The sequence below is a fragment of the Caretta caretta genome, chromosome 23, assembly GCF_965140235.1.
Source record: "Caretta caretta isolate rCarCar2 chromosome 23, rCarCar1.hap1, whole genome shotgun sequence".
Lineage (NCBI taxonomy): Eukaryota > Metazoa > Chordata > Testudines > Cheloniidae > Caretta > Caretta caretta.
In genome coordinates this window covers 8,598,497-8,609,771 of record NC_134228.1, presented here as the reverse complement: position 1 = coordinate 8,609,771, position 11,275 = coordinate 8,598,497, and positions in this window count along the sequence as shown.

Here is an 11,275-nt window from a genome sequence, read left to right as displayed (position 1 = left end):
CAGGCCCTAGGCTTAGGCAGAGTATTGGGGTGCAGGCTGCAGGCTCTGGGAGGGAGTTTGGGGATGGGAGGGAGTGCAGAGGGAGGGGGTGCAGGGCTGAGGGGTTTGGGAGGGGCTCAGGGCAAGAGTCAGGGTGTAGGGGGTGAGGGTTCTGTTTGGGGCTGGGAGGTTTGGGGGGTTAGAGAGGCTCAAGGCTGGGGCAGAGGGTTGGAATGTAGGGAGATGAGGGCTCTGTCAAGGGCTGGAGATGAGGGTTTTGTGGTGTTGGAGGGGGCTCAGGGCTGGGGCAGAGGGTTGGGGTGTGGGGGGATGAGGGCTCTCTCTCGGGCTGGAGGTGAGGGGTTTGTAGTGTTGGAGGGGGCTCAGGGCTGGGGCAGAGGGTTGGGGTGTAGGGGGATGAGGCTCTGTCTAGGGCTGGAGGTGAGGGGTTTGTGGTGTTGGAGGGGGCTCAGGGCTGGGGCAGAGGGTTGGGGTATGGGGGGGATGAGGGCTCTGGCTAGGACTGGGGATAAGGTGTTTGGGGTGTTGGAGGGGCTCAGGGCGAGGGTGTGGTGGAGAGGTGAAAGCTCTGGCTGGGGGTGTGGGCTCTGGGGTGGGGCAGGGCTGGGGATGAGTTTGGGGTGCAGGCAGGCTGCTCCGGGATAGGGGCCAGAGAGGAGGACTCCCCCCAGCCCTTTCCCTGCCGGCAACAGCGAGCTCTGGGGGAGGACAGTGAGTGGCAGCCCCACCAGCTTCTCAGTGTCCCTGGCATCTGGCAGCCCCTCTGGGTCTCTGTCAGGATAGCGCTCTCTGTTCGGTCCGTGCTTCCACAGCAGGGAAAAGAGGTGCTGCTCATCTGGCAGCTCTCTCCCATCTGAGCTGGAGGCCCAGCCTTTTATAGTGCCGCTTCCTGCCCCGCCCCTCTGCTGCCATGGGTGTCCCGGTTCTGCCCACCAGGGGGTGTTCGCGGCTCCCTCCCAGGCTGCCAGGGCAGGAGGCCACGCCCCCTCATGACAGAGGCCTGAAAGGAGTTTTAAAGGAAAGGAGTTTTAAAAAAAGAAAGATTGCTTAGCCTTAGAATAAAAAAGGAAAGAAAGGTGATTTTAAATAGAAGGAAGAGGGGAAACTATAGAAAGCAACAAGAGAGAGGAGTGTGTTTTATAGATTAGTAAGAACGTGGTAAAAGGTTATTGTTGTTGGGACTAAAAAATAATAAGAGTAAAAAAATTGAAATCAATTTTAAAAAGCAAAGGCTCATTAAAGAAAAGAGGAAACTCTAAAGGAAGGTTGAGAAGGTCGGGTGAAAGAAATCACACGGCCGAAAAATGAGCTAGAGATCCTGTGTCAGTGACACAGGGCTGTGTAAAGTACAGAAAACAGAAAGAGAGAGAAAGATCCTTTTTTGTTACTAAGCAGAACACAGAGCTGTGCAAAAGTGGGAAAGATCCTTTTTTTGGTTAGTGAGAGAAGGAGAATATAGAAAACAGGAAGAGATCCTTTTTGGTTAGTGAGACAAGGAAAGTATAAAGAAAAGGAGTCCTTGTGGCACCTTAGAGACTAACAAATTTATCTGAGCATAAGCTTTCATGAGTATCCAATGCGTTGGTCTCTAAGGTGCCACAAGGCCTCCTTTTCTTTTTGCGAATACAGATTAACACGGCTGCTACTCTGAAACCTGTCATTATACAAGGAAAGTATAGCAAGCTGCAGCGGGGGGAGGGGGAAGGGGAAGAGAACTTACCCTTCATAGAATCATAGAATCATAGAATATCAGGGTTGGAAGGGACCTCAGGAGGTCATCTAGTCCAACCCCCTGCTCAAAGCAGGACCGATCCCCGACTAAATCATCCCAGCCAGGGCTTTGTCAAGCCTGACCTTAAAAACTTCTAAGGAAAGAGATTCCACCACCTGCCTAGGTAACACATTCCAGTGTTTCACCACCCTCCTAGTGAAAAAGTTTTTCCTAATATCCAACCTAAATCTCCCCCACTGCAACTTGAGACCATTACTCCTTGTTCTGTCATCTCCTACCACTGAGAACAGTCTAGAGCCATCCTCTTTGGAACCCCCTTTCACGTAGTTGAAAGCAGCTATCAAATCCCCCCCATTCTTCTCTTCCGTAGACTAAACATCCCAAGTTCCCTCAGCCTCTCCTCAAAAATCATGTGTTCCAGACCCCTAATCATTTTTGTTGCCCTCCGCTGGACTCTTTCCAATTTTTCCACATCCTTCTTGTAGTGTGGGGCCCAAAACTGGACACAGTACTCCAGATGAGGCCTCACCAGTGTCGAATAGAGGGGAACGATCACGTCCCTCCATCTGCTGGCAATGCCCCTACTTATACATCCCAAAATGCCATTGGCCTTCTTGGCAACAAGGGCACACTGTTGACTCATATCCAGCTTCTCGTCCACTGTAACCCCTAGGTCCTTTTCTGCAGAACTGCTGCAGAGCCATTCGGTCCCTAGTCTGTAGCGGTGCATTGGATTCTTCCATCCTAAGTGCAGGACTCTGCACTTGTCCTTGCTGAACCTCATCAGATTTCTTTTGGCCCAATCCTCCAATTTGTCTAGGGCCCTCTGTATCCTATCCCCACCCTCCAGCGTATCTACCTCTCCTCCCAGTTTAGTGTCATCTGCAAACTTGCTGAGGGTGCAATCCACACCATCCTCCAGATCATTCATGGAGATATTGAACAAAACCAGCCACAGGACCGACCCTTGGAGCACTCCACTTGATACCGGCTGCCAACTAGACATGGAGCCATTGAGCACTAACCGTTGAGCCCGACAATCTAGCCAGCTTTCTATCCACCTTATAGTCCATTCATCCAGCCCATACTTCTTTAACTTGCTGGCAACAATACTGTGGGAGACAGTGTCAAAAGCTTTGCTACAGTCAAGGAACAACATGTCCACCGCTTTCCCCTCATCCACAGAGCCAGTTATCATGTCATAGAAGGCAATTAGATTAGTCAGGCATGACTTGCCCTTGGTGAATCCATGCTGACTGTTCCTGATTACTTTCCTCTCCTCTAAGTGCTTCAGAATTGATTCCTTGAGTACCTGCTCCACGATTTTTCTAGGGCCTGAGGTGAGGCTGACTGGCCTGTAGTTCCCAGGATCCTCCTTCTTCCCTTTTTTAAAGATGGGCACTACATTAGCCTTTTTCCAGTCGTCCGGGACTTCCCCCGATCGCCAAGAGTTTTCAAAGATAATGGCCAATGGCTCTGCAATCACATCCGTCAACTCCTTTCGGACTCTCGGATGCAACACATCCGGCCCCATGAACTTGTGCTCGTCCAGCTTTGCTAAATAGTCCCGAACCACTTCTTTCTCCACAGAGGGCTGGTCCTGTCTACGCTGGCAAGTTGCAGCGCGGTAAAGCAGCTTTCTGCACTGCAACTGGTGAGGTGTACGCACGGCCACGCCACTCAGGGCGCGGAAACAGGGCAGTTGCAGCGCTTTAAAAAAAGCACCGCACAGTTTAAAAAACTTTCTGCACCGGGGCTACAGGGCTGCGGTGCCAGTGTAGACACCGAGGTCGATTACGGTGCTGCGATTGGCCTCCGGGAGGTGTCCCACAATGCCTGCTCTCGCCTCTCTGGTCATCGGTTTGAACTCTACTGCCCGGCCCTCAGGTGACCATCCATCATCCCCACTCCGTAAACTCCTTTGCCATTTTGACAGTCCCCTTCCTGTTTGCTCAGTGATGAGTGCAGCGCATCTTTCCAGGTGGCCAGGCCTGCTCCACGCACCAGGCGATCCACCTGCTTGAAGCTATGCTGAGCTGCTGGACCTCATCAGCATTTGGGGAGAGGAGGCTGTACAGTCCCAGCTGCACTCCGGACGTAGCAATTATGATACCTACTGTGACGTTATTGACTTGAACTGGGACCATATAGATCATTGTTGCAACCAAGGTCCTGTAGTGGCACCAAATCTTGTATAAAGGGGGGTCAAATAAGGTGTCTAAGGCAAGGTTGTGGTTTGCTGGTTATGATTATGCTCTCTATATGTTTGTGTCATTTTTGTATTTTAAGTTATAAGTATTGACTCGATACTGTCTGTGGTTCAAACTTGTACTATGCTTCTGGGTGACACCCCAGACAAGTTCAAAAGGAATACTTGTGGCCCTTAGAGACTAACAAATTTATTTGAGCATAAGCTTTCGTGAGCTACAGCTCACTTCATCGGATGCAATGCCTAGCCTGCTTGATGACCGATTAAGGACCATCAGCTACACAATTGACCCCTTGAGAAGCTTTGAACCAAGAACTGAAAGACGCATCCCAGCTGTGGATGTTCTCCAGAGACTTGATTTGAACCTGCAGTTTATTCTGTCGCTGCCGCAAGTCTGAACCAAGAATTTGGCCGTGACTGTATGTCATTGATTCCATTTCACCAATTCTAGCTCTCCTCTATAGCTTTTTCCTTTTATGAACAAAACCTTTAGATTTTAGATTCTAAAGGATTGGCAACAGCGTGATTTGGGACAAGATCTGATTTGTATATTGACCTGGGTCTGGGGCTTGGTCCTTTGGGATCAAGAGAGCCTTTTTTCTTTTCCTGGGGTATTGGTTTTCATAACCATTTGTCCCCATAACAATTGGTGATACTGGGAAACTGGAGTGTCGAAGGGAATTGCTTGTGTGACTTGTGGTGAGCCAGTGGGGTGAGACCAAAGTCTGCTCTGTTTGGCTGGTTTGGTTTGCCTTAGAGGTGAAAAACCCCCAGCCTTCGGCTGTAACTGCCCTGCTTGAAGCAGTTTGTCCTGAACTGGCACTCTCAGTCGGGTCCCGCCAGTACCAGCATCATTACACCTACGGACAGATTTCACGATGCATGACAGAAAGGGGCGATGACCGGGACACACAGCAGTTTAGGATGAAAGTGAAGGAGCTGCGGAACGCCGAGCACAGGGCGTGGGAGGCAAACCGCCACTCCGGTGCTGCGCCTATGAGCTGCCGGTTCTCCAAAGAGGTGGACATGATACTCCGCGGCGACCCCACCTCCATTGCGAACACCACTGTGGATACTTCGGTGGCTCGCATGTCAGTTGAGAGCGGACCGAGCCAGGAGGAGGAAATCTTGGACGAGGATGTGGAGGGGGACCCAGAGGCAGAAGATGACTCGGAGGTCAGAGATGCATGCAGCCAGGAGCTCTTTTCTACCCCGGATGTTGGCGAAGCACAAAGAGGAGAGGAGGCCCCTGGTAAGTGGATTTGATTTTGGGACTCGCTGAAGTGGGTTGTTGGGGGCAGGAGGGTTGCAGAAAGCAGGCTTGTCTCCCACCGCATGCCACCCTGCCGGAAGCAGAGGGGCGGGACAGGAAGCGGAACTATAAAAGGCCGCCCCTCCAGCTGAGTTGGGAGAGAGCTGCTGGAGGAGCAGGACGTCTCTTCCCTGCTCCCCTAATGGAGAGCGCTATCCTGACAGAGAGCCAGAGGGGCTGCCGGAGCTGCCAGACGCCGGGGACTCCAAGGAGCTGGTGGGGCTGCCATTAGCCGTCTACCCCAGCGAAGCAAACAACAACCCTGGGACCCATGTACACACGGAATGGGTGTGTAGGAAGGAGCCCAGGGCAGCCGAATCGGGTTCAGCTGTGTTATTGACTACAAGCCGGCCAGCGTGTTGTGATCGGATTTTCCCCACTGACCCAGTGGCGGACCACTCCACTGCTGTTTAGGGCCCTGGGTGGGGACGCAGTGGAGCGGGAAGGCCTGGGTTCCCCTACCACCGCCACGCCACCGTCAGGAGTGGCAGGTTCCCCACCTGGTTGTCAGGAGGCCTCATTGGTCTGGCACCCGCCTGAATCAGGACGCCAGACGGTTGTGCTGACTCTCCCACCAGAGAGCTAACCTCCCCTAGACGGCGACGGCTCTGCTGGACTGTAGGCCAGAGCCCCCCTACTTGATTGCTGCCCCGCCCTGATCAAGGGCCAGGCAAATGGACCTTCTGCTGCTCTGCCTGCCTGATTGTAGGCCAGAGCCCCTACTTGACTGCAGCCCTGCCCTGAATGAGGGCCCCAGGCAAACAGACTCTCTACCATTGCACGGCCTGACTGCAGGCCTGAACCATTAACACTGGGCTAATTTTCCCCTGAACCAAGGTACCCCGGAAGTATCGTAGACAGGGGCGTGGTCTCCCACCCTGATGGACGGGGAGGGAGCCGCAAACCCCTTACAGCCTTTCTTTCTACTTGTTCATACTTTTTCTCTAAATATGTCAAAACACAAGAAAGCAACCTTCCCCCGGCTAAACACAGAAAACAATACAAAAGAAATGTTCAAAAGGGCCGACGGCACCAAAAATGTACATGACCGGAAACGGGGACGGAGGGCGGGACGTAAACCCTACACAGGGCGCGGAAACCTGTTAGAAAGTACACGGTGATGAAAGCTCTCGAGCAGTTAACTCGTCACGTGCAAACCCCTCTGTACATAGCAATCCCCCCTGTACATAGCAATCCTCTGTTTCATTTTGATGTTTTTTGATGTATTGTTCTGCTTTTATTTGATATATTAAATAACTGTATTTACAGTGATATATTGAGGTATAAACGATCTACACACCTTGTCCTGTACAGAGCACACAGACGGCTCCCCTGGATCTCACAACCCACACAGGGAGAAAGCTGTCGCAAGTGTCGGCATCTCCAAAATCGTATCAGAGCAAGAAAAGGCACCTGCTATTTCCCACCCTTGTACAGTGTAGACACGGGGTGAGGGCGAGACCCAGTGACGCCGGTTAGTCCTGCTCCATCTCTGCCGTCTGGGTTTCCATCGACAGCTGTTCACACTCGAAACGCAGGGCGGGGTGAGGTTCGCCCATCAGCCAAAGAACCTTAATGTAAAGCAGCGCGCTCCTGCCAGTGCCTGTGGCAGATCCCCCATTCTCAGGGTGTGATCATTTCCGCCCTGAGACGGACGAGACCTCGTGTCCTGGTGTGAGGGGGTGCTGTGCTCTGTACCCCACATATCCCCCCCTCCCTGCCCCCCAGCCTGGTGTTAGGGGATGCTGTGCTCCGGATCCTACATATTCCCCCAGCTTCCAGGCCCCCTGGCCGGTGTTAGGGGGCGCTGTGCTCTGTACCCTACACCCCCCATCTCTCAGCCCCCCTGCCGGGTGTTAGAGGGCGCTGTGCTCTGTATCATATGCATTTCCCAGCCCTCCTGCCCGGCCTTAGGGGGTGCTGTGCTCTGTACCCTACACATCCCCAGCCCCCAGCCTGGTGTTAGGCAGTTTCTAGTGTCTGTGAACTTACAGCATGTACCGGAGTCTATCAGCGCATGCTGGGTGCCACACGCTGTGGGTATGGACAGGGCCCGACGCTGGAACCTGACCTGAAGGTGGGATTGGCCACTGTCCTGGTGGTTAGGACACAGGCAGGTAGTACAGGGGCTCCGTGCGGGGACCCGATTCTGCCTTTCTGTCTGGCCGATCCCTTCTAATGAGGCTGAACCTGCCCATCTCCCCAGACTCAGCATAGCACAGGACTTGGGGGGCACCTGCTGGCAAAGTGGCCTCAGTCCCCACCGTACAGGCAGGGGTCATTCAGCTGGTGATAGCCCTTCTCTCAAGCCCCCAAGCACCTGTGTGTCATGGCTGCCTGCAGGAGTTCAGGGCCAACAACTGCCTGGGGGGAGGGAACAGGGCCTGGCTAGGCAGGGGCTCAAACCGGGGAGTGTCAGTTTGGATCCCCAGCTAGCCGTAGGGGTGCAACACGCCGGGGGAGGGGGGAAGAGATCAACTCCAGCTGGTTCATCATAAACCATGTCCCTGAGGCCTCAGTAGAAATGGGGATGTTCCCCTGGCAGTATGCAGGTGCGAAGGACTTGAGAGGGAGGTGGCAGACGTGCCTTTTTGATGGTGGTCCCTGAGCACACGGGGAGAGCAGGGGGCCAACGTCTGTTGGCAAATGTTTGTTGGCAAATGTCTGCGACTCACAGGCCCTGGGTGCACACACCCCTACAGAGGAACGTGTACAGGCCCAGCCCAGCCTGAAGAACACCAGCTCCTGTGTAAGGGAAGCCACCGTTTTTTTCACAAGAGCGGGAAACTGACGTTGGATAAGCCAGGAACTCCTGATGGGCACTTTCGTCCCTCCGTGAGACCAACCCATCTAGCACAGAGAATGGAGGGACATAAAGGCTGAGCTGAAGCTAGATTCCTGCTCTCCAGGATGCTGGGGTGCCCTCATGCTTGAGCTGAAGATGGCCTGGGGGTTCCCAGCATTGCCCTCCTGCCGTTTCTCTCTGGGAGCCCTCGCCCTGCACCCTGGCCTGTGTGTTCTCAGGAGGCTGCGTGCTGCCAGGTGCACATCCCCAGTGCGGAGTCCCTGGATTAATGCCAGGGGACGGGGACTGGGACTCTGCTCCTGGCTCATTCCCAGGAAGCTGGGAGTGTGAGTGCTGGAGCTGCCGGCTCTTGGAATCTCCCTTCCCAGCACGGGGTTGTCTCTGGGGGAAGCCCACCCCAGGAGCTGGCATTTGTTGGCCTCTTCCCCAGAGCGCTGGAGTCTCAGCCACTCCAGATCGGGGGGAGGGGCCAGCTGTGAATTGGGAGCCAGATCCGGGTTTAGATGTGAATCCGCCGGCACTGCAGAGCGTTCAGATGTGGGGACCCAGCTCCCGCCTGCACCAGATCACAAAGTGCCACTTCAGCCAGCTGCCTGCCAGGCTCTGGCAGCGCCCCGTGTGGAGCTGCAGCTGGGCCCTCCCCAGCTGGGTGCTGCTCCTCCTCCCTGCTGGCCAGCCGGCCGCAGCTCCTCAGCACCTGCCCGCTCAGCCCCACCTCAGCGCTCCTGCCTCCCCAATGTCCTCCCTGGTGCTGCGCCTGGCCCCCTGCACCTGGCCTGTCAGTGCCCAGCGGGGCCGGGAGCCAAGCGCCCCCTGGAGCCATGTGTCAGGCCCTGAGTCCCTCCTGTGCCGGGCTCCCGCCAATCCACAAGCCAGGAACAGGCCCGTGACTCCCGGAGCAAGTATTTCAGTCTCACAGCAGCAGCCTCGCTTCACCCACGCCCCAGCCTCCTGAGTCCAGCTCCAACCACGAGGCCTGACCACCTCCAGCACCTTCGCTGACACCATCACTTCCAGAGGGAATGGCACTGCGGTTGCCGGGGGAACAGGCATTCTCCAGCTGCCCGGAGCCATTGTTCCATTCACCAGGACAGTCCCGTTGGGGACACTGGGGCATGGCCGCTAGGTAACTCGAGGGGATGGAAGACCACGAGTGGCGATGAAGCCCCCTCGCACTAGGCCCAGGTGTCCTTGGCCCCCCCTCCCACCTGGAGGCACTCGCAGCAGCTCTGCGTACTAGGCCCAAGTGTCCTTGGCCCCCCCGCCTGGAGGCACACATAGCAGTTATGCTGAGTATCTGCAACAATATGCTGCGGAGTCAGACTGCCTGAAACTAAGCAAGGCCACACAGGGCAGATATGGAAGAACAATGCTGAATAAAGCAGCTTTATGTAGAGTTTAACAAATGATACAGAGAATCAGGGAACTAGCTGGGAACTGGATTGGCTGGCTATATGGATACTTGGGGCAGCTTGCTATTGGATAAGTATGCTGGGGAAAAGGATGTATAAAAGCCTGTGTAACTTCCTGCTCTGGGTACAGGATTTGAGATTCAAATCTCCCTGTACCTTTTTGAAGCTTCAAATAAACTTTTCTGCTTCTCCACCCCGTTGTGATTATTGGGTGTAGCACACCGGGTAACGAACCAACTTCAGCTGTTGTTTAGCCTCTTGGCACTGGGTGCCGACAACAGCTTTTGGCATCCCTGGGTGGGCGACGAGGCTGCAATTTAGCCTTGCCCGGACCCCTCCTGGAGGTCGAGGATTGCGGCGAGAACCGACGCCCAGCGCGCACCGGTGAGTTCATCGGGGGCCTCAGAGGAGACACGATTTGATCAACCCCGGAGGGCACAACGGTGCAACGCACTCATATAGTGGAGAAGCAGTTGTGGACAGCGGTGAAGAACCGGTCCCTTAGACGTGGGGGAGGAGCAGCTGCAGGCCACGGTGAAGAACCGGTCCCTTGGATAAGGTAGGAACCTTTTAAAATCCGGATTATATGCTCTGTTGGAACCTGGGGACGCCCAGAGTTACCCTGTAGGTATGGGACAGGGACAGAGCTCAGAGGTTAGGGCACGGTGTACGCCCCTAGAGTGCATTCTAGCAAACTGGAAGATATTTGGTGCAGATCCAATGACTAAAGAGCCAATTAAAACGATTCTGTACAGTTGACTGGCCTCAATATCAACTAGAGGACCAGGAGTGGTGGCCACCAGGAGGGTCAATTAATTACAACACGATCCTCCGATTAGTTTTGTTTTGTCAGTGAATGGGTAAATGGAATGAATATTTGTATGCACAAGCGTTTATGGCTTTAAGAAATAGAAAAGAGCTGTAATTCTGCAAAGTTGTAATTTGACTCCGACTGGTTCGGTAGTAGCTAATGTTAGTCCCCAGACCCCCACCCCCACTGTAATGGCAGAGCCGGTGTCCCCTTCGGCCCCCACATCCCCACCTTATAAGGGTAGGATGCCTCGGGTTTCAAAGATTGTCCCCTCGGTGGTACTCTATCCTTTGCTTACCGAGACTGTTGTGGCTTGCCCAGGGGCAGACGGACGTCAGGCTACCACTATGCAAGTTTACATCCATGTGCCATTCAATCCAATAGACTTAGCAGCTTTTAAAACACAGGCTGGGGAATTCTCAACGAACGCAAGCAGGTTTATTTCAGTCTTTGAGGGGTGCCTCCATAGTCACAAGCCGATTGAGACGACTGTAATATCCTCCTGAGAACCCTGTTGTCTGAGGTGGAGAGGGATCAGGTTACAGCTAAGGCAAGGGGAGCATCAGCGTTCAAGCGAAAAAAAAAAAGAAAGGAAGCTATCTGTCAAGTTCCTCTCCAAGTAATTGTAAGCGGCTCAGGACATTTCTGGGTATGGCAGGCTTTTGCAGGATCTGGATCCCAGAGTTTGGACTGTGGGCTAAACCCCTGTACGACAGTGTAAAAGGAGCGGATCATGACCCCTTCTATTGGACTCCAGAGGCTGACAGGGCATTTAAAATCCTGAAAAGAAAATTGATGGAAGCCCCAGCTCTGGACCTGCCGGATCTCTCTAAGCCGTTTCAGTTGTATGTACATGAACGAAGGGGGGTGGCCCTAGGAGTGCTCACACAGCTGTTAGGAGCATGGAGACATCCCGTGGCTTATTTTTCTCAGCAATTGGATCAGGTTGCAAAGGGTTGGCCGGCATGTTTACGGGCGGTCGCAGCTACTGCC